The following is a 23227-nucleotide window of genomic DNA, read 5'->3' as shown; positions in this document are numbered from 1 at the left end:
GGGACATGGCACACTTGGTGGAAGAGGCAGGGAAGAAGCCAGGTGGGGGTGTGAGGGAACGAGTCAGAGCTGGGGTGGGCCCTGAAGGGGAGAGGAGAGTGGAGCAGCTTGCAGGAAAATGAGAAGTGACACCCATTTAAAGCAAGGGCAGGTGTTCAGTGCATGCTCCCCTCACACAACATTGTGAGAGCCAGGAACTCACTCTGCCGCCAATGTAATTTGCCCCTAATAGTAGATCAGTTTGGGTGCATCTATACTAGCCGGCTACTTCAAAGTAGCTGGCACAACGTCGAAATAGCACGTGTCGCGTCTGCACATGCCGTGGGCTATTTCAATGTTGAAATCGACGTTAGGTGGCAAGACGTCAAGATCGCTATTCCTATCCAAAGATGGGAATAGCGCCCTACTTCAACGTTCAGCATTGAAATAGGGCGCGTGTAGATGATCCGCGTCCCGCTACATCGAAATAGCGGAGTCCTCAATGGCGGCCATCAGCCGAGGGGCTGAGAGACGCTCTGTCCAGCCCCTGCGGGGCTCTATGGTCACCGCATGCAGCAGCCCTTAGCCCAGGGCTTCTGGCTGCTGCTGCTGCTGCAGCTGGGGGTCCATGCTGCATGCACGGGGTCTGCAACTTGTTGTCAGCTCTGTGGCTCTCGTGCTGTGCAGGCCGAGTGTGTCTGGGAGGGGCCCTTTAAGGGAGCGGCTTGGGGCTTTGCTGGCCCCTTATTTCAACAGGGAGCACTTGTGTGTGTGGACGCTACGCATTTCCTTCTGGGGCGGCTCCTTTTGATGTTCTCTATTGCTACTTCAACGTTGAACGTCGATGGCACCAGCCCTGGAGGACGTGTAGACGATACGCGTTGAAGTAGCCTATTTCAATGTTCTTATGTCGAAATAGGCTACTTTGACGTAGTGTGCTAGTGTAGACGTAGCCTTTGTGTTGAAAAGGCACGAGAAAGAAGGAGAAACAAGTGCAATGTATTTAATGCTATTCCTGGCATCCTGGTTAGTGCACATGCTGGATTTCAATCTTGCGGCCCACTGAGAAGAAGGAGACTCAGCCATTGCAGCTCACTTGCTAGCCTGGGTGGCCCATCGCTGGCCTAGGAGCTAAAGCAGGCAGCAAGATATGGAAGTCTTTTTGGTGCCGAGAGGTCTCTCTCACGTCAGGAGACCTGGGCTAGGTCTTCTCTTTTAAAGTCCTTTCCTCATGCCTGCAGCAGGAAGATGCGGGGATATTTAACTCTCTCCTAGCCAGCGTGGGGACTGTCTGACACAGCACACACGTACCAAAGTGCAATTAGTCCATAATCAGTGAGCCCACAAGCCTAGTTTCCTAGCTAGGCCCAGCCCTTTGACTGCATCAGTGCTTAACTGTAATGAAAGAGGTGGTGGAGCTCAAGCAATTTAGTTGGTTTCATAACTGACATGGCAAGCCTAGAGCTACCATGGGTCAGGCCCGGAACAAATGAAGCACTGGACTGCATTGAGAGCAGAGCTGGGAGTACAGGCTGGTCTTCAAAATGTTTTCACTTGCACTAAAAGTCACAGAAAAATGCAGGTTAATCTTTGTAGGCCTTTTCTGCACACAGTCACTTACAGACCTGCAGCTGCTCAACTCTTAACTCTCAGCACAGCTTTTGGAGAGCCTCACACTGGTTGCAGTACCAGGGAAGGATGGCAAGGTATAACCCAGCTCATAACCGTATCGTAATGCACATACCCAAGGGGGATTAATGAAGTTAAATGGGCAAGATAAATCTGGCATTCCCTAACTTCCGAACACATTCCTTGTCAGCCTTACTTTATTTTAACCAGGGGTGAAAGTAGACAGCAGGTCTTACCATTGTTCCCTGCAGCAAGCCCAGTGTCCTTAGCAAGTAGGGGGAGCAGCTCTGGGCCCCCAGCCAGTCCTTCATTGCTGGCAGCTGGGAGCCCCAGGACTGCAGCAGTTGAAGCTGGGAGCCCAGGGTTCTGGTGGTGATTTGCAGGCCCTGGGCTACCAGCCACTGCTACAGGGGCTGGGATAGCCAGCCCCTTTTAAATTGCCAGCAGGGCGATCTCTGGGGGAAGGTTGTGGGACCCAGGACAATGACCCCAATCTGCCCCCATCGCCGTTCCACTCTTCCCCCAAGCCCCCTCCCCTGAGTGATGCAGCCAGGGAGATAAGCAGAGACCTGGTGTTGTCAGCAGGAGTTCAGCCTGTCCCCCTGCTCATCAGCAGAGGGAAATTGACCAGGCCCATTTGTTCCACTTTGTGTGCTCCTGGCCACATTGCTCCACTTCCTGCTGGCACTGGTGAGTGCAGGAGGCGCCCAACCATGGCTGTTGGCGCCAGATTCCCTGGTAGACCCTGGGGCTGTCCTGGGCTTTAAGCTCACTGCCTCTTTTGTTCTGGACTCTACCAGTAAGGCTGCCAACGCAGGGAAGTGGAAGTCAGCCCTGTGCAGGCCAGTCTGGTGGCTGGTTCTTACCAGAGCGCTGCACCAGCCAGCATCAGGCCATTTTCACCTCTAATTTTAAGAGAAGAGAGGGTTTGTAAGAGAGTTATTTATAGTGCCCAAACTCTCCTAGTTGCTGCACAAACACAACAAGTGGCTATTATCCAAAGCTCTTACAAATCTCCCAAGAGCACCACAGAAAGGTATGGCTGTGTCAAGAGTCCAGAATAGAGTTATAACAGATCGTCATTAAGCCATACAACAGAAAGGCTTAAAAAAAAGCAACATGTACAGACATTTTCTTGGCTTGCACAACAATCCAAAGCATATAAACGTATTCCAACTATAATGGCGTATTTATAAGCCAGTAACACACTGCAGATTGCATATTTAATTTGAAAGAAGCAGCAATAGTCTATAATGTAATTTGATTTTGTTATAACTATAGCCCACCGTATAAATGTTGCCATATTTATGCACTATTACTTATACTGCTCAGTTGCTAAAAGTTCTGTAAAATGAAATAATTTCTCATTTGGCTATTCCCAGTTGGTTTATCAAATATCTAGGTTCAGGTCCATTTATTATTTTTAATAACCTAAAGAATTCAGATGATTAAAATAAACTAAGTAGGTGCCCAGAAGTCAGTGATTTTAGTCAGACAAATTCTTCTGGACAAATGAGGTCTTATGTTCACTGTTATGCTTTAGTTTTCAAAATTTGAAAGAAATTATATACATGAACAGATTTGTATCTGCTAACGTGTTTGCCAGCATATTAGTAAGGGGTTCAGAATGTCTAACATTTCAGCACTATAAAAGGCAGAGAGAATTTTGGGAATTTTTAAGGGTGAAATGAGCTTTTAAAAAACACAACACTTTCTAGAATCTGTTTTACCACCTTTAAGGAAAACTCCTATGGACCATTGTCATGTTGGCAATCCATACCAGTGAGGCATTGTGTCACAGCTTGTCCTATAACCCTGGCTACGTCAAATGCCCGGCTGCTGTGGCTCACAGCCTGGACACCAGAACCCCACGGACATGCCTGCAGGTGACATCCTTAGTGTCTGTGTGCTATACGTCGAGGGCTGCTGACAGAGGGGGGCCATGGAAGCAACTGACTAGGAGCCCAGCAAGTCAAAGGGATTCAGAGCTCTCGGCTGCTGCCACAGTAACAGCTGAGGTCGTCCCCTTTGAAAGGTCATGGGATGCTGATCTGCATAATTTCAGAGGGCAGGGAGGGCCAGCACTGTGTTTCTGGGGGTTCTAAGGGCTCACTGCCCTTTGTCCCACTGCTTCCACTCCAGGCTCCACCCCTTCCGAGGGCATGGAAGTGGACCCCGCCACACCTTGTCCCCAGGCTCATGGTGGCTGTCAGCCCCACTGTGAGTGTCCCTGGATCAACAACACTGACGAACAGCCTGCCTACAACACAAAAAAACCCCATTCTGGCTTCCACCAGGCTTGTTATGACTTACAGGGTGAATCCATTCTTCCAACCCCCAAATTTCCCCAAACACATGAGTTTCAGATGTCCATTCCAGTCCTGGCACACTCATAAATAATAAGTTTCATTTTCTGCTTTAAAAAGACAAAAGCACATTACATTTTATGAACTGAACTGAGTCAAATACACTCTTTCCTTCAGACATACCAATGAGCTGGTTTGTAGTAAAACAAATGTGTTAATAATAGGAGATTGGCTAAGTGTCACCATGTAAAAAGAAAGTAAAAGTGAAAATGCAACTAGACATCTAAAACTAAACCTACCAAGATACAGACTCTGTTCAAGATGGTTCCTCTCATTACTCCTGCTTCCCAGTCAGGCATGATCTTCCACAGAAATACAAAGTTCTTCACTTCCCTTGTCTTTGTGGGTAAAAGATCTCTGCATAAGCTAGTTTCTCACCTATATTCAGTTCCCAGAGACTTCAGCCCCATTGATTGAATGACCCATCATTCTCAGCTTGCAAAACCTCTGATCCACCAACTATCTCTGCCTTGTGATGATCCCCAAATATGACTTCTGTCCTAGCTGCTCTCATTCAATGTTCATGGACCTTGTTTCAAGAGGCAGGAGGACGTCATGCTCTTCTTCTCTTCCTATGGTCTTCCCATTCCCCTGCTGATTTGAACCTTAATAGGGCTTCCACTGTTTTCAGTCAGAGCTTGCTTCATGTCATTGGAGACGAGCAGATAGGTGTTTTCCCTCCTGTGTGGAAGGGACCTGCTTCTTCTTTTCTTTGGTGTCATATTATAAGGCATAATATCAGTGAGCAGCTATAATTCCTTGTGTAGTGTTAATACAGGCACTTCACAATTATATCAGTCACCACTGTGTTATAAGCTTTCCTAAACACCACATTCATCATGCCTAATACAGGAATAATATATACAATCAGCTGATTCAGTGGTTTGTCACTTGAGTTTCAGAGGCCCTGTTTTCATACCCAGTGAAGATTCACTTCCACACTTGGGTATAGATGCCAAGCTGTTCCCTCCTCTGCTTGTTATTTTGACAGGTTTGTTCACCTAATATGTAAATAGACCTTCATTGTCAGAGGTGACATGGGGGACCAGCAGGACACATGCTTAACCTGATTTCCCCCTTCCTAGGAACAGCTTGTTTCCAGAGGTTTTCAAACTGTGGGACATGTCCCCCTGAGAGAGCACAAAGGAATATTTGGGGACTGGGGATCAAGGAGGGAGTGTACCTCCACTTCCTTACCTCAGGAATGGGGCTTAGACCAGCCTAGTGCAGATCAAGGAAGGCGCATCGTCTCCACCCTATCAACTTGCTTCCTAAGGACACAGCTGCTAAGGGGAGTCAAGGCATGGAGTGTGGCACTCCATCCCTGGGCCCCGCCTGGCATCTCCAGCCTGGGCCAACAAAGGTTCCTCTGCACCCCATTTGAAAATCTTGGGTCTAGGTCCAGAAGCAATGGTGAGGTAGTCATGTAGTGTGCCCAGAGCCCTTAAAATTCTGCCCTCTTGTTACCATCAATTAAATGTCACCATTGGTCATTCTCTTTGCCTGACCACCAGGCTGCTCAGAGGAAAAAAAACCATTCGTTTGTCTACTACAGATCCATTTGCCAACTCCTTCTCCGCTAGAAGGTAGAAGTCGGGTTAAGCATGTAACCCCACCCTGAGATGTCTGGTTTAAACATACTCTAGTCATAATTCTTGAATATATCCACAAACCTTAATGCTCACATACCACAATATCAAAACAAAAAAGCAGTCCAGTAGCACTCTAAAGACTAACAAAATAATTTATTAGGTGACGAGCTTTCGTGGGACTGACCCACTTCTTCAGACCATAGCCATAGCAGAACAGACTCAATATTTAAGGCACAAAGAACCAAAAATAGTAATCAAGGTTGACAAGTCAGAATTATCAACTTTGATTACTATTTTTGGTTCTCTGTGCCTTAAATATTGAGTCTGTTCTGCTATGGCTATGGTCTGAAGAAGTGGGTCTGTCCCACGAAAGCTCAACTAATAAATTATTTTGTTAGTCTTTAAAGTGCTACTTGACTGCTTTTTTGTTTTGATAGTATATAGACTAGCATGGCTTTCTCTCTGTTACTATACCACAATATCATTATTGATCAGTGGATTATTAGTTTGTATTTCCCTATTTTATTGATAAGAAGGTCATGTGGGACCATATCTAATGCTTTACTAAAGTCTAGGTATACCAAGTCTACTGCTTCCCCCTTATCCACAAGACTTGTTATCCTATCAAAGAAAGCTATCAGATTGGTTTGATGAGATTTCTTTACAAATCCATGCTGGCTGTTACCAACACTTTATTTTCTTCCAGATGTTTGCAAATGAATTACTTAATTATTTGCTCCAAGATTTTTCCTGCCACAGAAGTTAAGCTGACTGGTCTGTAGTTTCCTGGGTTGTTTTTATTTTCCTTTTTATAGAGGGGAATATTATTTGCTCCTTTCCAGTCTTCTGAAATCTCTTCCATCTTCCATGACTTTTCAAAGATAAAAGCTAATGGCTCAGATACCTCCTCTATCAACTCCTTTGCTGCATCTACACTAGTAAGTTCTTTCGAAAGATGTTTCAAAAGAAGGGGGCTCTTTCGAAAGATACTGTGGAGCATCTACACACAAAAAGTTTTCTTTCAAAAATAAATCAAAAGAATGTGGCTCTCCTTTCAAAAGTGCTCTTCCACTCCCGTTTCGGGAAGAACGCCCCCTTTTGGAAGCTTCTTTCAAAAGAAGAAGTGTGTAGATGCTCCATGGGCCCTTTTTTTTCAAAAAGCAGTCCTCATGGCACCTAATTTTTAGATCCCTGGCCCGTTTTTTGATCTGTTCTTTCACAAGAGTGGCAGCTGTGTGGATGCTCTGTTTTGAAAGTGCAGATCACTCTTTTGATCTGCTTTTTTTGTGTGCAGATGCACTCTTTCAAAAGAAGACTTTTCAGATGAGATCTTCCGTAAGAGCTGCTTTCGAAAGATCTCTGTAGCGTAGATGTAGCACTTAAGTATTCCAGGATGCATTTCATCAGGTCCTGGTGACTTGAAGATATCTAACGCCTCTAATTTTTAACTTGTTCTTTTCCTATTTTTACTTCTAAATCTACCCCATTTCCACTAGCATTCACTATGTTAGGTATCCAGTCACCACTAATCTTGTTGGTGAAAACTGAAACAAAGAAGTCATTAAGCACCTCTGCCATTTCCAGATTTTCTGTTATTGTTTCTCCCTCTTCATTGAACAATGGGCCTACCCTGTCCTTGATCTTCCCCTTGCTTCTAATATATTTGTAGAATGTTTTCTTGTTATTGTTTATGTCTCTAGCTCGATGGAACTTGTTTTGTGTCTTTGCCTTTCTAATTTAGATTACATCACAGAGATTATGCTGATGTAGGGAATGTGGCAGAAGGAATGCAGTGCTGCTGAAGGCTGGGAGGAATGAGTCTCCCAGAGGTCATCTGCATAAGAATGCAACAGGTGTGCATGTGTGTTACCTTTTCAGGCAAAGCCTAATGGGTAGCAAGTAAGTCATGAGATTTGGTCTATTGTAAACATGTAGTTGTAAAATCACAATTTAAACTGACACTTAATGCGGGAGTTGTGAGATCTCACCAATGCTCTGGGTTGTTGTGGGGAACGGGGCAGTCGCCTTAGCTGTGTAAGACATTGATTACACAGGGCTCCCTGGTTTAAAGCATTGTGAGTGAGAGGGGAGGAGTACTGGTTGAACTGGCTTGCTGAGTGCCTTGGCCCTGCAGTTATAAGCCTGGCTTGACTAACCCTCCCCACCTGTTAAAAGATAGAGCTGGATACTAGGGTGTTTGTGAAACCCCACATTAGAGATACTGAGAGCTGAAATCACAGAGTGGCAGCTGAGGCCACAGAGAGCTGAAATCACTGGATTCTGCCTTAGGGTAGTCCTAAGCAGTGGGGTTAGGACTGGGGGACAACAGCAGGACCAGCGGGCGGCCTGTAGGAGCGGCGGTAGACGACGGCAGGTGGCTGGTAGGAGTGGTGGCAGCGGTAGATGACGGCGACCAGCGGGTGGCTGGTAGGAGCGGCGGCAGATGACAGCGACTGGCAGACGGCTGGTGACAGCAAGGGAAGGCTACAGACAAGTGGACAGCTAGTATTGCCCTGGTGATGTATCTGTGGGCTTTGAGTTTGGGACTGCACTGCAGAGGGTACACCCTGTAACTGTGTGTGTGTGGAAAAGGGCCAAGAGCCCCAGCAAGAGACTGGGTTCTACTGCATATGGGGATGGTATCTGGGTAAAAGGGGTTTTGTCTCTTCTGGGCTGAAATATACTGCATCTGTCGCTGTAACCTTGGGGTAGGTTACGGTCATTAAACAAGCCATTTCTACCTCAGACTCTGTGCTTGCGAGGGGAGAACCGCCTTACAGGCACCCAGCACGGGGGTGAAATGGTCCCAGGCCACTGGGTGGGGGCTCGAGCCGGTTGGTTGTATCCTTGATAGGAAAACCCCACAAGAGTTGAACCCGGCCCTTCTGGCAGGCATCTGGCGTTAACAGAAGGGTTACACTTATAAAGTTTGCAGATGATACCAAGTTGGGAGGGGTTGCAAGTGCTTTGGAGGCTAGGATTGTATTTCAAAATGATCTGGATAAACTGGAGAAATGGTCTGAAGTAAATAGGATGAACTTCAACAAGGACTAATCCAAAGTACTCCCGTTACAAAGTGACAATCTTTTCCACACAGGCCCACCACCGGGGTAAGGGCTAAAGGGAGCAGTTGTACCAGGGACTGGAAATTCAAAAGGGCCCAGGGCTCCCAGACAGCACCGCCACTCCTGTGGAAGCAGCATCAGCCATTGCCCTAGTCCTTTTAAATTGATGCCAGAGCACTGCACAGTGGACTCTGCTGCCACCTGCCCCACCCATTCCACCTGAGGCCCTACCCCTTCTGGGAGCATGGAGCCAGGACCACTCCCACCTTGCCCAAGGGTCCAGGAAGTCTGTGAGCTCCCTGGTGTCACTCGTGGAAAATGACTGACTGCAGAAAAGGATCTAGGGGTCATAGTGGACCACAAGCTAAATGTGAGTCAACAGTGTGACACTGCTGAAATAAAGTAACCATCACTCTGAGATGTATTAACAGCAGTTTTGTAAGCAAGACTGTGAAGTAATTCTTCCACTCTACTCTGCTGTGATTAGGCCTCAGCTACAGTACTGTGTCCAGTTCTGGGTGCCACACTCCAGCAAAGATGTGCACACATTAGAGAAGTCCCAGAGAAGAATACCAACAAATTATAAAGATCTAGAAAATGTGCCCTTCTAGGGAAAATAGAAAGAACTGGGATGACTTAGCCTGGAGAAGAGAGGACTGAGGGGACACGATAGCAGTTTTCAAGTACCTAAATGGGTGTTAGAAGGAAGAGGGAGAAAAATTCTCCTGAACTGGTGATGATAGCATAAGAAGTAATGGGCTTAAACTTGCAGCAAGAGAGATTTAGGTTGGAGATTTGGAAAAACTTCTTAACTTCAGGGTAGTTAAGTACTGTAATAAATTGCCTAGGAAGATTGTGAAATCTCGATCATTGGCAATGTATCAGAGCAAATTAGACAAACACATGTCAGGGATCATCTAGATCGGTGTTTCCCAACTGTGTTCTATGTGATGTGAATAGGTATTCTATGAAAAAAATTTTGATGCCAGTGATATTTTTTCTTCTAAAATATTAAATTTGAAATTATGTGTGTATCAAAAATACTAAGGTCTTTGAATACTATTTAAATTGTAGGTATATTAATATTTGTAACACATTCATAATAGTATAAAAACAAAAAAGCAGTCCAGTAGCACTTTAAAGACTAACAAAATAATGTATTAGGTGAGCTTTTGTGGGACAGACCCACTTCTTCAGATCATAGCCATATCAGAACAGACTCAATATTTAAGGCACAGAGAACCCAAAATAGTAATCAAGGTTGACAAATCAGAAAAGTATTATCAAGGTGAGCAAATCAGAGAGTAGAGGGGCAGAAGAGGGGTGGGAGTGGGAGTCAAGAATTAGATTAGGCCAAGTATGCAAAAGAGCCCCTATAATGACCTAGAAAATTTCCATCCCGGTTCAAACCACGTGTTAATGTGTCAAATTTGAATATAAAAGAGAATTCAGAAGCCTCTCTTTCCAAACTGTTGTGAAAATTCCTTTTCAGTAGGACGCAAACTTTCAGGTCATTAACAGAATGGCTCACTCCATTAAAGTGCTGACTGACCGGTTTATGAATCAGGAGTGTTTTTATGTCTGTTTTAGTCCTGGAACTTTTCCTTGCAACAAAGCCCATTGCCAACTTTGTCCACGTATCTATTCTGGAGATACCATCACTGGACCTAACCCATTTATTCACAGAGTCACAGGCATATTCTCATGTTCCTCAACTAACATCATATATGCCACTATGTGCCAACAATGCCAAGATGCTTTGTCTATTGGACAGGCTTCAAACTCTCTTAGACAAAGAGTTAATGGGTATAAAACAGACATAACACTCCTGATTCACGAACCTGTCAGTCAGCACTTTAATGGAGTGGGCCATTCTGTTAATGACCTGAAAATATGTGTCTTACAGAAGTGGAATTTTCACAACAGTTTGGAAAAAGAGGCTTCTGAACTCTCTTTTATATTCAAATTCGATACATTAACACATGGTTTGAAGCAGGATGGGAATTTTCTAGGTCATTATAGGGGCTCTTTTGCATACTTGGCTCAATCTAATTCTTGACTCCCACCCCCACCCTGCTTCTGCCCCTCTGCTCTCTGATTTGCTCACTTTGATAATATTTTTCTGATTTGTCAACCTTGATTACTATTTTGGGTTCTCTGTGCCTTAAATATTGAGTCTGTTCTGGTATGGCTATGATCTGAAGAAGTGGGTCTGTCCCACGAAAGCTCATCACCTAATAAATTACTTTGTTAGGCTTTAAAGTGCTACTGGACTGCTGGTTTTTTTTTTATAGTATATAGACTAGCACAGCTTTCTCTCTGTTACTATAGTTATTATCCAACTCAGGCTGAAATAATCAGTTGATTTGAATTGTTTTGGCATGAGCTGTGTTCAGAGAAATCATGTGATACTGCACCTGACATGAAGATCCAACTGGCCAGCATCGTTCCTAATATTAAGTAGAGTTGTGATCAAAAGATGCAAAAATGCTCTTCCCATTGCAAAATCTGTCAAATGTTACTTATTTTTACTTTCCAGTAGTTTTCTGTAAAATTAATAAATTTATAAAAATACAAAATTTGAATATATTTTCCATACCTAATTTGTTCATCGTTTCTTTTTCATAAAAATGTTTTTTTAAGCACTTAGGAAGGACAGTTCTTTTTTGAACAATATTTTCTTTTCTCATACAAAAGAAAGACACTAACCATCCTTCATTTAGCTGTTATATTGATGTCTTCTTTTGGGTTTGTACTTAATTTTTAGTTTTTATACTTAACTATAGGGTTACTAACAGTCCTACCAGGACATTAGTTGTTTATTCAAGTGATTTTCTTTTGTAATTTTTTTATTCTTTGTAAAATAAGATATCTAAAAAAACTAACTTTTTAAAACAACTTTTGAGCGTTACATGTGGCAATTTTTCAGTATGAAATCCTCTATGCTACCCCTAACCCTAATCTTCTCCCACGCCCACCCCTGCCCCCAGCCCTCTGCCCAGAATGTATTCCATCTGTGTATTCCAAACCCCGAAGTGTTCCTTGGCCGAATCAGCTTGGGGAATGCTGGGCTGGATGGTGCTTGGTCCTGCCATGAGTTCAGGGGACTGGACCTGATGACCTCTCAAGATGCCTCCCAGTTCCATTACTCAACCTTGAAGCATAACTACAGCCTGTGACACTTCCAGGGTCACAATTACTAAACTGAGAGTCCCAAGAAGTTTTTTAAAACAAACAAAACCCTTCCCCCTCTCTGAGGCTCTTCCTTAGCCTGTCCTTTGCTCAGTCCAAAGCACCATTGCTGGGTTCAATATCCTCTGTGGTTGGTTTCTACAGCCCCTTCCTTGGGGCAGTTAGGAGAATCCAGTCCCACCTCCCATTCTAGGATCTAGCACATAGCTCTGCAATGAACAGTTTGGTCTGCTCCTCTAACCTTTGCAGCAGTTTTCCCTGGGCCATTTCCTACCCAGCCTTTTAGGTTCTCTCTGTCTCTTCCCTGCTTAACGAGACCCTCTCCAGGCCTCTCTGCCTGATGAGCTTTTCCCACTTTCTTCCCTATTTTCCTCAGGGTGTCTCCCTACTGGAGAGAGTGACTTACTCTCTGAGCTTTCAACACAGGCATGGCCATGGCCCACCCACATAGTAACCAGGCCCACCCAAGTCTAACCATAGTGGTAGTGCTGTCACAGCAGCCCAGAGCATTGCTGAGGCAGCTGGAAGCTAAGTAGCACCCTTCAGAAAGCTGCACTTTCTCTGGACAGAATGGCTGACCGGAAGCTCTGCAAACAGGGCTGCCCAGTGAATGTAAATGCTCAAAATTGGTTTTGACATTTTGATTCCCAAAAATCAATTTGTGGGTCCACCCAATATAATTTTTCCCCAACTTTTCAGAACTGCCAGTAAACTCTAAAGTCAGTTATTCACACACAATTCTAGTGGAGCATGAAACCTATTATAGTTCATTGAAAAACTGAGTTTTAAAATGTGTGCAGGTCTATTTTGTATGCCTTTGTTATGCAACTCGTAATTAACATGAAACTTAAATACTGTACATCTGGAATTGTGAATCCTCCCATGGAGGAAGGAGAATGTAAGGCTCGACTTTACTCATTCCTAAGAGAAATTGGTTTCCTTGTCAAAATCTGAGGGATTTAGCCTAAAATATGGCACTGCCCTTGGCACTTTATTACTATATAAATCAAAGATTCTTTCTGCATTACAGACTTTCAGGGTCTTTTCACTGGAATTCTCAGGTTTCTCAAGAAGTAATTATTATACTAACAGTAATGTCTTGAGTAATGTTCCTCTAACTGGCTAAATTCTCCAGAACTTATTCATTCCATTAAGCAAGACATGGAATTTATAGTGGCTCCATTGCCTTGACTAGCACAATCTCTTCATTAAAAGCAATTTCCCTGCCAAAATTTATTTACTTTTATCTGATGATCCACTGCAGTTTCCTTAATAAAGCAGGGAAAGTATTTAACAGTTGTTTATTACGTTTTTTTAATTTCAAGACACCACAGGGGGCTGTTTTTGTGGGTTTTCCAAGATAAAAAGATTTTATTATTAAAACCAGATATCTGGTACTTGCTGTTATCTGTCATACTCTGTATATACATTTAAGATCTAAGTGTATCTTTAGGAAAATCTGTGCATTGATTCCCCAACAGTGCACAGATAGGCGATGGACAGGTTAGACAGTGGAAAGGAATCCAGGTATTCCTTTTCTTACAATAATCCTGATCTTGTGTGTCCAAACCTGACTACAGGCGAGGTTCCCTTATTCACACTGTTCAAAGACCTGCGCAGTACTCGGTTACTATTTAGCCATATACCTTGGGCTAGATTCAAACCTGTCTACGACAGCTTTCTTCCTTTATTTATAAATTTGGTGTTCTGCTAAATTCTGTCAAAAGAATTCTGGTAGTGTGTTTAAACAAGTTAAGAGAGATACTTTCACCTAAGTTTGAATTCCTCTTAAATTGCAAGAAACAGACTGACATTTTCCTTTGCTACACTTCTCTCCTTCTGTTGTTCAGGACTATTACTGAAAGTGAGCTGTCTGAAAGTTTTATCTCCCTCTGAATCTTAGACTTATGTCTAGCTTCCCATGAGCTCCACTCTCGTGGTGGTGAAGCTTTCCCACAGACTCCAAAAAGTTCACTAAGATTAGGCCATCATAGAATCCAGACAGTATAATGAGTGGATCAAATTCAGAGTTTTCTGCCTCACCGCTACCTCCTTTAACATTGGACTTAGATGCCAAAAAGAAAACTATATAATTGAACTGCTAATTCCCAAAGTGGGCATTAGCCTGCTTGCCATAGAAATCAACTCCTTAGACAAAGATTTATTTCAGATATATATGAGAAATGCTGACATCAATGGCATAACTATAAACTTAAGGAACTGTAATAAAATCCAGATAACTTACAGATGCATTACAGGCCACATAATGAGGTGCCATAGAGCTTTCATGTTCTCCTTCTCTTTCTCTTCAGCTATTCAAATGCCTTTTAGCACTTCTTTAACCAGTATTTTAATTATGATTCTACTGACTTAAATACTTTCCACTGGTTGGTCAGATATAGCCCTTTATTCTCTTTGGCCTGTTTTGCACTCAACCTTATCTCGTGCCTCCAAAAGTGAATGATTTTTATGGCTCTCAAACGTCCTCCATTTATTCAATTGAGTTGCAAAAGCGAGTTAATTTTCCCAAGGAAATAATACATTCAAATATGAGCATAGTGCTGCCAGAAGAATGAACACAGTTGATAGACATAGTAAATATTTATGGCATGGGAGCACCAAAAGGCCACACTTCTAATTGGGGTCCATAGTGCAGGGCACCATACAGACAGAAAATCAACAGCTCCAGTTCCTGAAGTTTCATAACCTAAAAGAACTGACACATAGTCTGAACCAATTGGAAAACCTCATTTTCTCACCTGCAAAGTCCACTTTCAAAAGTTGAGAAATTCACTAGATTGGAATGGGAGAGATAAGCATATCAGTCTCTTCCCTGTTTCTTTACTTATATATCTCTTCCCTTCCCAACTCACTCTGGTACCTCTGTATATATTACATATTTCCTACATATTTCCTTTTTTTGGTATAACATTGCATGTTTCCATACATCTAAAACTTGTCTACTTCATTATATTGCTTTGTTTTCTACACAAACTATTAAGATTTAGTCTTATGCAAAAATGAGCCTGATAATGCATGCAGCAATCCTTTTTGTAATCAGGGCCCAATCTTCAAATTACAAAAGTGAAATAGGCATTTAGGTGTATAAATGCTAACCAAAATAAGCAGCTAGCAGCGGATTTGCCTTTCTATTAAAGCCCCCATGTTTGAAAAGTTGGATTTAAATCCAAGGTATATGATCAGACCAGGTGAAATTGTTCTTTGTTATGTATATTCTGAGTCACATGCAGAGTTGTCTTCTAGAAAATAGTTGAAGTCCCTCAGGGCCATTTGTTTCATTCTAGACATTTATGCTTTGTGGAGCTGAAAGCACAACAATACTTCATTGTTTTTTAATGCACTGCAGTCTGAAAATATGCACTAAAGACCGTCAGTCTTCCATGCATCCAGGAACAATTCTTTTTAAGTGCTGAAATTGCTGACAATAGGAAGTGATGAGTAAATACTGCAAACCTTTGTGGAACTATATAGTTATACGAGAGCATCTTTACTGGGCTCACACTTAAGAGGAAGTGGAGTAGCAATCTGAAATAATTGTTGCTTTTGATTACCAAGGGAACTAAACACAGGCCTAACTTTTTCAAAAGACAGCTTGGTTGTGACTCACCTCCTGTTTAGAAAGCATGATTGAGAATCTGAAGGCTTATGCGGGTGAAAGTGAATGATACTTTAGTGATTCACTAAAATAAGGTATGACATTTCATCCAGGCCTGATATTTCAAAGTCTCTTCCATTAGAGATACAAGGTAAAATCAAATCTATGGGACTTTCACTATTGACTTATATGAAGACAGGACTTCACTCACACATTTTCCTCATTAGGAATAAAATTCACCTCTAGGAAGATATCTGCACAAGGTCCACTCCCCCGCCCCCGCAAGTCCCATTTAACTTTTATTTAAGGCTTTCAGTTATTACTTATTGTTTCTATTACTGCAGCACCCAGGAGCTCCAGTCAAGTACATTAGTGGGTCAGAAGCCCAATACACTGTCTTCCAATAGTGACCAATGCCAGGTGCTCCAGAGGGAGGGAACAGAACAAGTAATCAAGTGATCCCTCTCCTGTCACCCATTTATTGCCTCTGACAAACAGAGGCTAGGGACGCCATTCCTAACCATCCTGGTTAATAGCCATTGACTGGCCCAACCTCCATGAATTTATCTCATTCTTTTGTGAAGCCTGTTAAAGTCCTGGTCTTCACAACATCCCCTGGCAGGGAGTTCCACTGGCTGACTGTGCCACTGTGTGAAGAAACACTTCCGTTTGTTTGCTTTAAACCTGCTGCCCATTTGTCTCATTTGGTGACCCCCTAGTTCTTACATGATGGAAACAAGTAAATAACTTTTCCTAATTCACGTTCTCCACACCAGTCATAATTGTATAAATCTCTATCATATTCCCCCCTTATTCTCCTCTCTTCTAAGCTGAACAGTCCCACTTTTTAAATAGCTCTTCATAGTGCACCTGTTCCAAACCCCTAATCATTTTTGTTGTCCTTTTCTGAACCTTTTCCAATGCCCAGGTATCTATTTTGAGATATCCACTGAGCTAGATGCAGTACAAACGCAAAACAAGAAGGTCCCTTCCATAAAGAACCTGCAACCTGACTGGGGTATAGACCCCCACCAGTCATCGCCACAGAGGTGAATTTCATCCATGAGTGCCAATTTGACCACACAGATGTAGATCTAAGCTTCAAAGAATTCAGCATGAAGCCACAAAACTGTATGATCTTTTAAGATGCTACTTACCTACCAATAACTAATTGGTATTCGTGATAACATCTGTCGCCCCAAAAATAAATAAAAAAATCTAGTATTTATAGGTATCTGCTACTGAATTTTTATCACAGATGGTTACAAAGGATTCAGTTGCCAAGTCTCAGCTGCTAAAAATAATAGACATGATTCTCCATTGTACAGATTAGTCATTTATTTATGCCTATAAAAAGCTGCTTAAAAATCAGCATGGTAATATTTTACCATCCACTCTGCACTAACTTTACAAAAGTGTAAATGATCACACAGGTGCCTGACAATGGAAAAATCACACCCGATGGAAATACAGTCTAGCCTGCTTAATAAGGAGAACATCATTACTAGCCAATATGTTTTTTGCATCATCCAGGATTTTCCAATATGCAATCTGGTTTTTCTGAACTGAAAGTGAAAACACCAAAGAGGCTATCATCAGTCCAGAATAAACTAAATGGAATGCATATGATCATATAACACATTAAGAACCCTGTTGTACTGAATGGGCAGATTGGTGTTTAAATAATAGACATTACGGGCTAGATTTTAACTCAGATAATAACTTCACGCAAGTTTTTTCTCTGCAAATGAGCATGACCAGTCTCTTCGCGTTTTGTTCTTCTAACATTTCTAAAATTTCTTTCTTTAAATCACTTGGCCGTTTCTACATAGGCCACTTCTCCAAAATTTTTGGGAAGGGGCCTCCAGAAGAAGGACTTCCTTCCTGAAGCCCCCTGGGGCCCGCGCTTCTACATGGCTTTTTGGAGTCTGGAAGAACGGTGTTCCAGACTCCAAATCACGTGACGTTATGCTAATGAGGTGCGGAGAATTTGCATCCGCGCCTCATTAGCATCTTTCGCTCCGTGTGCTAGCATGCCATTTCCGAAGGAAGTGGCCTGTGTAGAAACGGCCCTTGAGAGGGAAATCTTCAGTGCTGGATATCTGCTTTCTACATAAATGAAAGTGCCATGTAAAATTTTACAACTGTTAGCAATAACTGTAATGATAATTTTTTAAAAAATAGCAGCTCTTTAAGTATGTATAGCAACAACATACAACAGTTTAAGAGAGAACACAAAGTGACATATTTTATTCAACAGAAACTGCAGGAGGAACATTGATGGGGCAGAATGCACTTCCCTAAATTGGAATATAGCCAGGAGAACATGGTTAATACAGCTATTCTTGCAAAAAGCACCAGTGGATCTTTAAGTCACTGTTACAAACATTAAGAACCTCAGTTTTATGTCTCTGTCAAAAGGAACACTCCATAGTAGCATAGTTCTTAAATGTGCAGATCTTTGGAAAATTAAAAGAAGAAACATTGCACTTCAAATTAAAGGCCATACACCCAGATCCTCTGCTGGTATAAATTGGTGCAGGCTCCTTCAAATTGCTCCAGATGAAGATCTGTCCAACTTTACTGAAGTATTTGGACGTTGCACAATAAGCTATGAACAAAAAAGATGGAGCAGAACAAAAACAATAAGAAACAAAGAAAACTCTTCAATAGTCAGAGAATGAATCCCCAAGGGGCTGATCCTGCAAGGAACTGAATTGCTCCTGGGAACATCTGAAAAAAAAATTAAACAACATCAGAAGGCAGGCAATGGTAACACATAGCAAGAGAAATGCACATGAACAGCATGAGTTCTTTGTAAATATAATTTTCCCTAGAGGAGTTTATCCCTGTCTAGTTTTCTGAGCTGTGTGTATGGTCTAGGATGCTGTATAAGACAGGTACTGACTGAGTTTAGTCATTCCCGCCCTCTTGAGATTCTTCCCAGAATGAGATAGAGATGGGCTAGTACAGTTGAACCTCTCTAGTCTGGCACCCTCAGGACCTGACTGGCGCCAAATGAGAAAATTTGCAGGACCACAGGAGGTCATTATTGACTAGCAGCATTAGCAACACTTCCAAAGCCTACTGGGCTCTTAGAAGACATTTGGGGTAAATTTCAGATAAATAACAGCACAGAAAACTGAGAGTCAGGATTGGTGCCTGTAAACCAACCTTATGGGACCACGGGAAACGTGGTCACATCTATGGTAAGAGGTTGTCTGGCTAACTGACATCATGCCCAATTACGGATGTTGCCCTATGAGAGAATGCCAGACTAGAGAAGTTCAACATGTAGTTAATGAAGTTACTGACATACCATCCAGTGTTAGCTTTTTGAGTACTGGCTGAACATTTGAGGGCCTCAGGCTGAGTGGCAAATTTGGTCCTTTGAAAATGGCATGCATGATCTAGGTCAGAAATGGGCCTAATTGTTCCCTGTCACCTGAACAAATCTGGGGTTGCCCAAGTTGCTAAAATACTAGGAATCCTTCTGCAACAGGTGATAATAATAGCTATACTCATATATTAAAAAAGTAGTGAGCAGATCAGAAAGTTTCAAGTGTTGTTAGAGTTCTCAGCAGGAAACCTTCCTCAGCTTCTAAGTAAGCACAAGTTATTTCAGATACAATTTACTTTTTCAGACATTTATTGTTACAATCTTATTTTAATCCCCTAAACAACCTACTGGCTATTTACTATCCAGCAAATAGCTGGAATGTGTGTGACTTTTTTGCCTTTGAAAGAACATAGAAGATGTTGATGCGTAGGAGGGAGGTATTACAGGTAGCTCTTCTGACGTGCAAGCATGGAATCTTTTCAAAAATTCCTTTTTATGGGCCTGTGTCCCAACAAATTACTATATGCTTTTAGCTAGGTGCTGTAAATTGTTCCAGTTCAAAAGGCATGGTCCTTCATACATTTTGATTAAATCAGGGGAATTTGCACATGGTGACTGAGTATATGTTATATCTTTTAATAGCTTACTTCTGGGCGTCCAAATGCTCATGTTTTGTTTTTTTAAAGCAGTCTTTATTGAAACACATTAAAGGGGTGGTTTTTAGCATGTGTACCATATTACAGCCTCTCAGAAAAAGAACTTGACTGAAGAATTATACCAAATGCTTTAATCATTTAAAAACACTTTCAGCCATGTGGAAATGTACAATTAGTTTGGTGGTTAGTGGGAAGCTGATGAAGCTAATAGGTTTTTTTAATGAACCATTCATCACTTAACACTACAGTACACAAAAGTCACGGGCTATGTTACACTAGCAAGTTTTGCTAGCAAAACCCCGGTTTTGTCAACAAAACTCATGGAGCAAGCACACGCCAAGTGGGATTTGTCGACAGTATCTCAACAAAACACAGCACTTTTGCTGGCACGTTCTGCCTTAAAGCATTGAGGCATAACACTGCTGTTGACAGATTCTGTCAACAAAAAAGCTGTGTGGATGCTCTGGGTGGGGGCCTTCTCTCAACAGACAGGGCATCCACAACAGTGGGCAGCCCCGTCTGATGTGCTTTGGAGTGCCTGTTTTGTTGACAGGGCATCCAGGTGGTCTGGCTGCTCTGTTGACAGAGCAGAGTGCTCTGCCAATTGGGTTTTGTGTGTGGCTGCACTCTGCCAACAGAAGTTTTGTCGGGAAATCTCTTCCAACAGTGACTTCTGTTGGCAGAGGGCTGTAGTGTAACCATAGCCACAGAGTATTTACCCATTGCAATTTACCATATATATTGAGATGCTCAGCGACAAACTTGAGGTACATAACTTGAAGACAAATCAAAACTCCTCTAGGAGCTTAGGAGTGTGCCAATCTGATTTTTTTTAATCCAGCTATCTCTGACAACACCATCACTAACATGTTTGTATAAGAAAATGTCATTATGATATTACATAAAATGGAAGGCATAACACAATAATGTGGTTAGCCAGGCATTATATTTTTCCATTAATGCTTTGTAAAGCAATAAAGCTGACAAAAATAAGGACAAGTAAAAATTAGTACTCTATTGAAAAATATTGCCATGAATTACTTTATTCCTATGTAAAAATATTTCCTTGAGCAATAATATATTTTAAAAGGTAAACATTAAATGTCAATAGCTGACTCATGTATAGAAGTGATATCTATAAGTATCTGATTATCTTAACCCCATCTGATTCGACTCATAGCAAACATATCCTTAAAATCTGCAGTGGTACTAAAAATATATCAACATGTCAAATATATTCCTCTGAAATAAATTAATAATTATTTTTCATTAACCTATCACACAAATGATTAGATGAATAAATAGTGGTTGTTTTCTTTTATAAAAACTATCAAATTGTTGGAAAAATATATACAGTCAGGGTTCCCTCTAAATTTTTCCATCCATAGTCTGAATAAATTTTGTTATTGCACCAAGGCATATGCAGACGTGCACCACCAATAGACACACCTGTTGGTGACTGTGGGTAGCTGTGGGTGCCGTGTTAATGAGCTGGGCAGCACCTGAATCTCCCCTGGGTGGCCGCCCAAGTGCTCAGCATACAGGGAACACTGTATATAATACAGTTGATTAACTGTATACCAAAGAGAAATATGCTGCAGATTCTCAAATTAGCTCTTGTGCTGAAATATTCATCACCAGTTCACGAATTAATTTTTCACTTGAGGGCAGCAGAACGTTCTATAATGCAGTAAAACGCCGAGTGACACGGGGGTTGCATTCCCTGGGAGCCTGGAGCCAGGTGCAGCAGTGCCTGATCTCTTTCTAGGCTCCTGCTCAGCCGCAGGGAGCCAAGAGCCAAGTGCAACTGGGGGAAAGTGTGCAGCTGGAGCTTGGAATTTCGACATTTGCATTAACATGATTAATGCATATTTCAAAATTGCATAAAACAGGGGTTAACTGTACAACCACCATAGCCCAATTTATGCCATACTGTACCATTAAACTTTACCCATAGCTGTACCTTGCAACGGTTTAGATTTTTGGTTCTCTGAACTTTCTTGCTGGCTGGATATATAAAAATCTTCAACAGAAAGACAGCTATCCCTTAAGTTTTGATGAGTGATCTATGCAAAGGTCTGGTTCAAAGAAAAAAAAACCTGTTTCAGCTGGACTGGTATAACAATACTGTAACACATTCACATTTTGTAAACAATATCTGTTAAACATTAACTAAGTCTTTGTTAGAAATGTAGAAGGGGCTTCAGCACCCAGACACTGCTAACACAGGTGTATGTGAGCAGCCCCTTAACACCTCTAGAGTTGCACATGTGTACGTTTTCTCAACTTCAGGCCCTGATTCAACAAGTTTTTGATCCTGTACCATTCATATGAAGAGCGGTTTTTCCATCGGGTTGAATGGGAAAAGGATCAAACTCCAAAATATATATATATTTTAAGCACATGAGTAATCCCAATGAAATCAAAGGGACCATTCACATATGCTTTGCTGGATTGCAAAGTTCTTAATAGTGGTCAAAACATTTCTGTTTAAACTGATCTGGAGTTTTTTGGTGACTATTTAGGTTTTTATTAAAGGCATGTCTGCTTTCTATGGAAATTTTTTTATTATTTTGAGAAACCCTTCCCCTGAAAACCAAAATATTTTAGTTTTCACATGAAATATTTAAAAATTTGAATTCCCTCTGAAACATCTAAATATCCTACGGAAAAATTAAATGAATTTTTTTTTTCCTTTTCACTGAAATTTTCCATTCAACCTTTCTCCATTTCTTTTGACTATCTCTCTATCAGAGTATCAGTCCTTAGATATCTTATATATGGGACAACCATATCTCCCTGTCCCAAATGTGAGGAGCTGGGAAAGAGGGGGCAGCCACTGACCCTCCCCAGGAGTCCCAGGGAAGTGGCAGGGACGTGGCAGGTGCCCATGCTCGCCCAAAGCTCAGGGAACTGACTCCTGGAAAAGGCCAATAGCGGGAGGGCCCAAATATGGGACAATTAGTCCCTTTTAAAAAATAAGTAGGAATGCCTTTTTGGCACCCCAAATATGGGACAGTCCTGCCTCATACGGGACAGATGGTCACCCTTCTTACAGTTCCATGCAGCCAGTCCAATACCTCACTTGTTCTATATAGTTAGTGCTAAAACTTGCCCTGGCACTTGGAGTTGTATTAAATCGTAAAATAAGTAAATGACCTCCTTCCATTAAAACCTTCTTTAAGTCTACTGGCCTGATTCTACAAAATGCTGAATACCTTTCCTCTCATTAAAGTAAATGGGAATTGAGGACGCCAAGCTGCTCATCAGAGGCTCTCAGTAACACTGGAATGTCAGACCTTAGTTCATCCACTACCTTTATAACTGGGTTGTCAGTGCAGCAAATTAAGTCCCAAACATGATAGCAACATAAGAAATATGGTTATTTGAATCCTCTTCTTTTTACTAAATAAATTCTACATATCTGAAGTTTGTTAAATCATACTGTACCTCCTGCAGATTCAACCTGGCTGTATTTATTTTCTTCTAATCTTAAAAAAGGAAAAGCATATACGGATTCAAAATGTTAAACACCATGGAATGTAATATAATGCAACACATTTTGCATTTTCTATTTCAACTGAAATCATTATCTGCTTCATTAGTGGTGGCATCTAGACCTCCCCAATAAGAGATGCAAGCCCGATGTGTAAAACAGCCGCACTGTTTTATTAAGCGTGTGCATATACATATGTGTATAATTGTCGTGTTATCAAGCAAGATTTTTTAAAGGTAATGTCTATTCTCTCTGCCTCGAGAAAAAATATAAAATTGTGATAGGTTCAGCACAAG

The 23227-nt window shown here is 41.9% G+C and overlaps 1 long non-coding RNA gene across 1 annotated transcript; it reads right to left on the bottom strand.

The window, feature by feature from the left end:
- Positions 1-16793: 16793 nt before the first annotated feature.
- Positions 16794-22929, bottom strand: LOC142007253 (uncharacterized). The gene is made up of 3 exons (XR_012643910.1): positions 22886-22929; positions 21399-21513; positions 16794-18172 (listed from the first exon to the last, which is right to left on the bottom strand). It is a non-coding gene; the product is annotated as an uncharacterized LOC142007253 (long non-coding RNA).
- Between the last annotated feature and the right edge of the window lie 298 nt (positions 22930-23227).

This window comes from Carettochelys insculpta, chromosome 1, assembly GCF_033958435.1.
Source record: "Carettochelys insculpta isolate YL-2023 chromosome 1, ASM3395843v1, whole genome shotgun sequence".
Lineage (NCBI taxonomy): Eukaryota > Metazoa > Chordata > Testudines > Carettochelyidae > Carettochelys > Carettochelys insculpta.
This window is presented reverse-complemented; position numbering and strand designations above follow the sequence as displayed.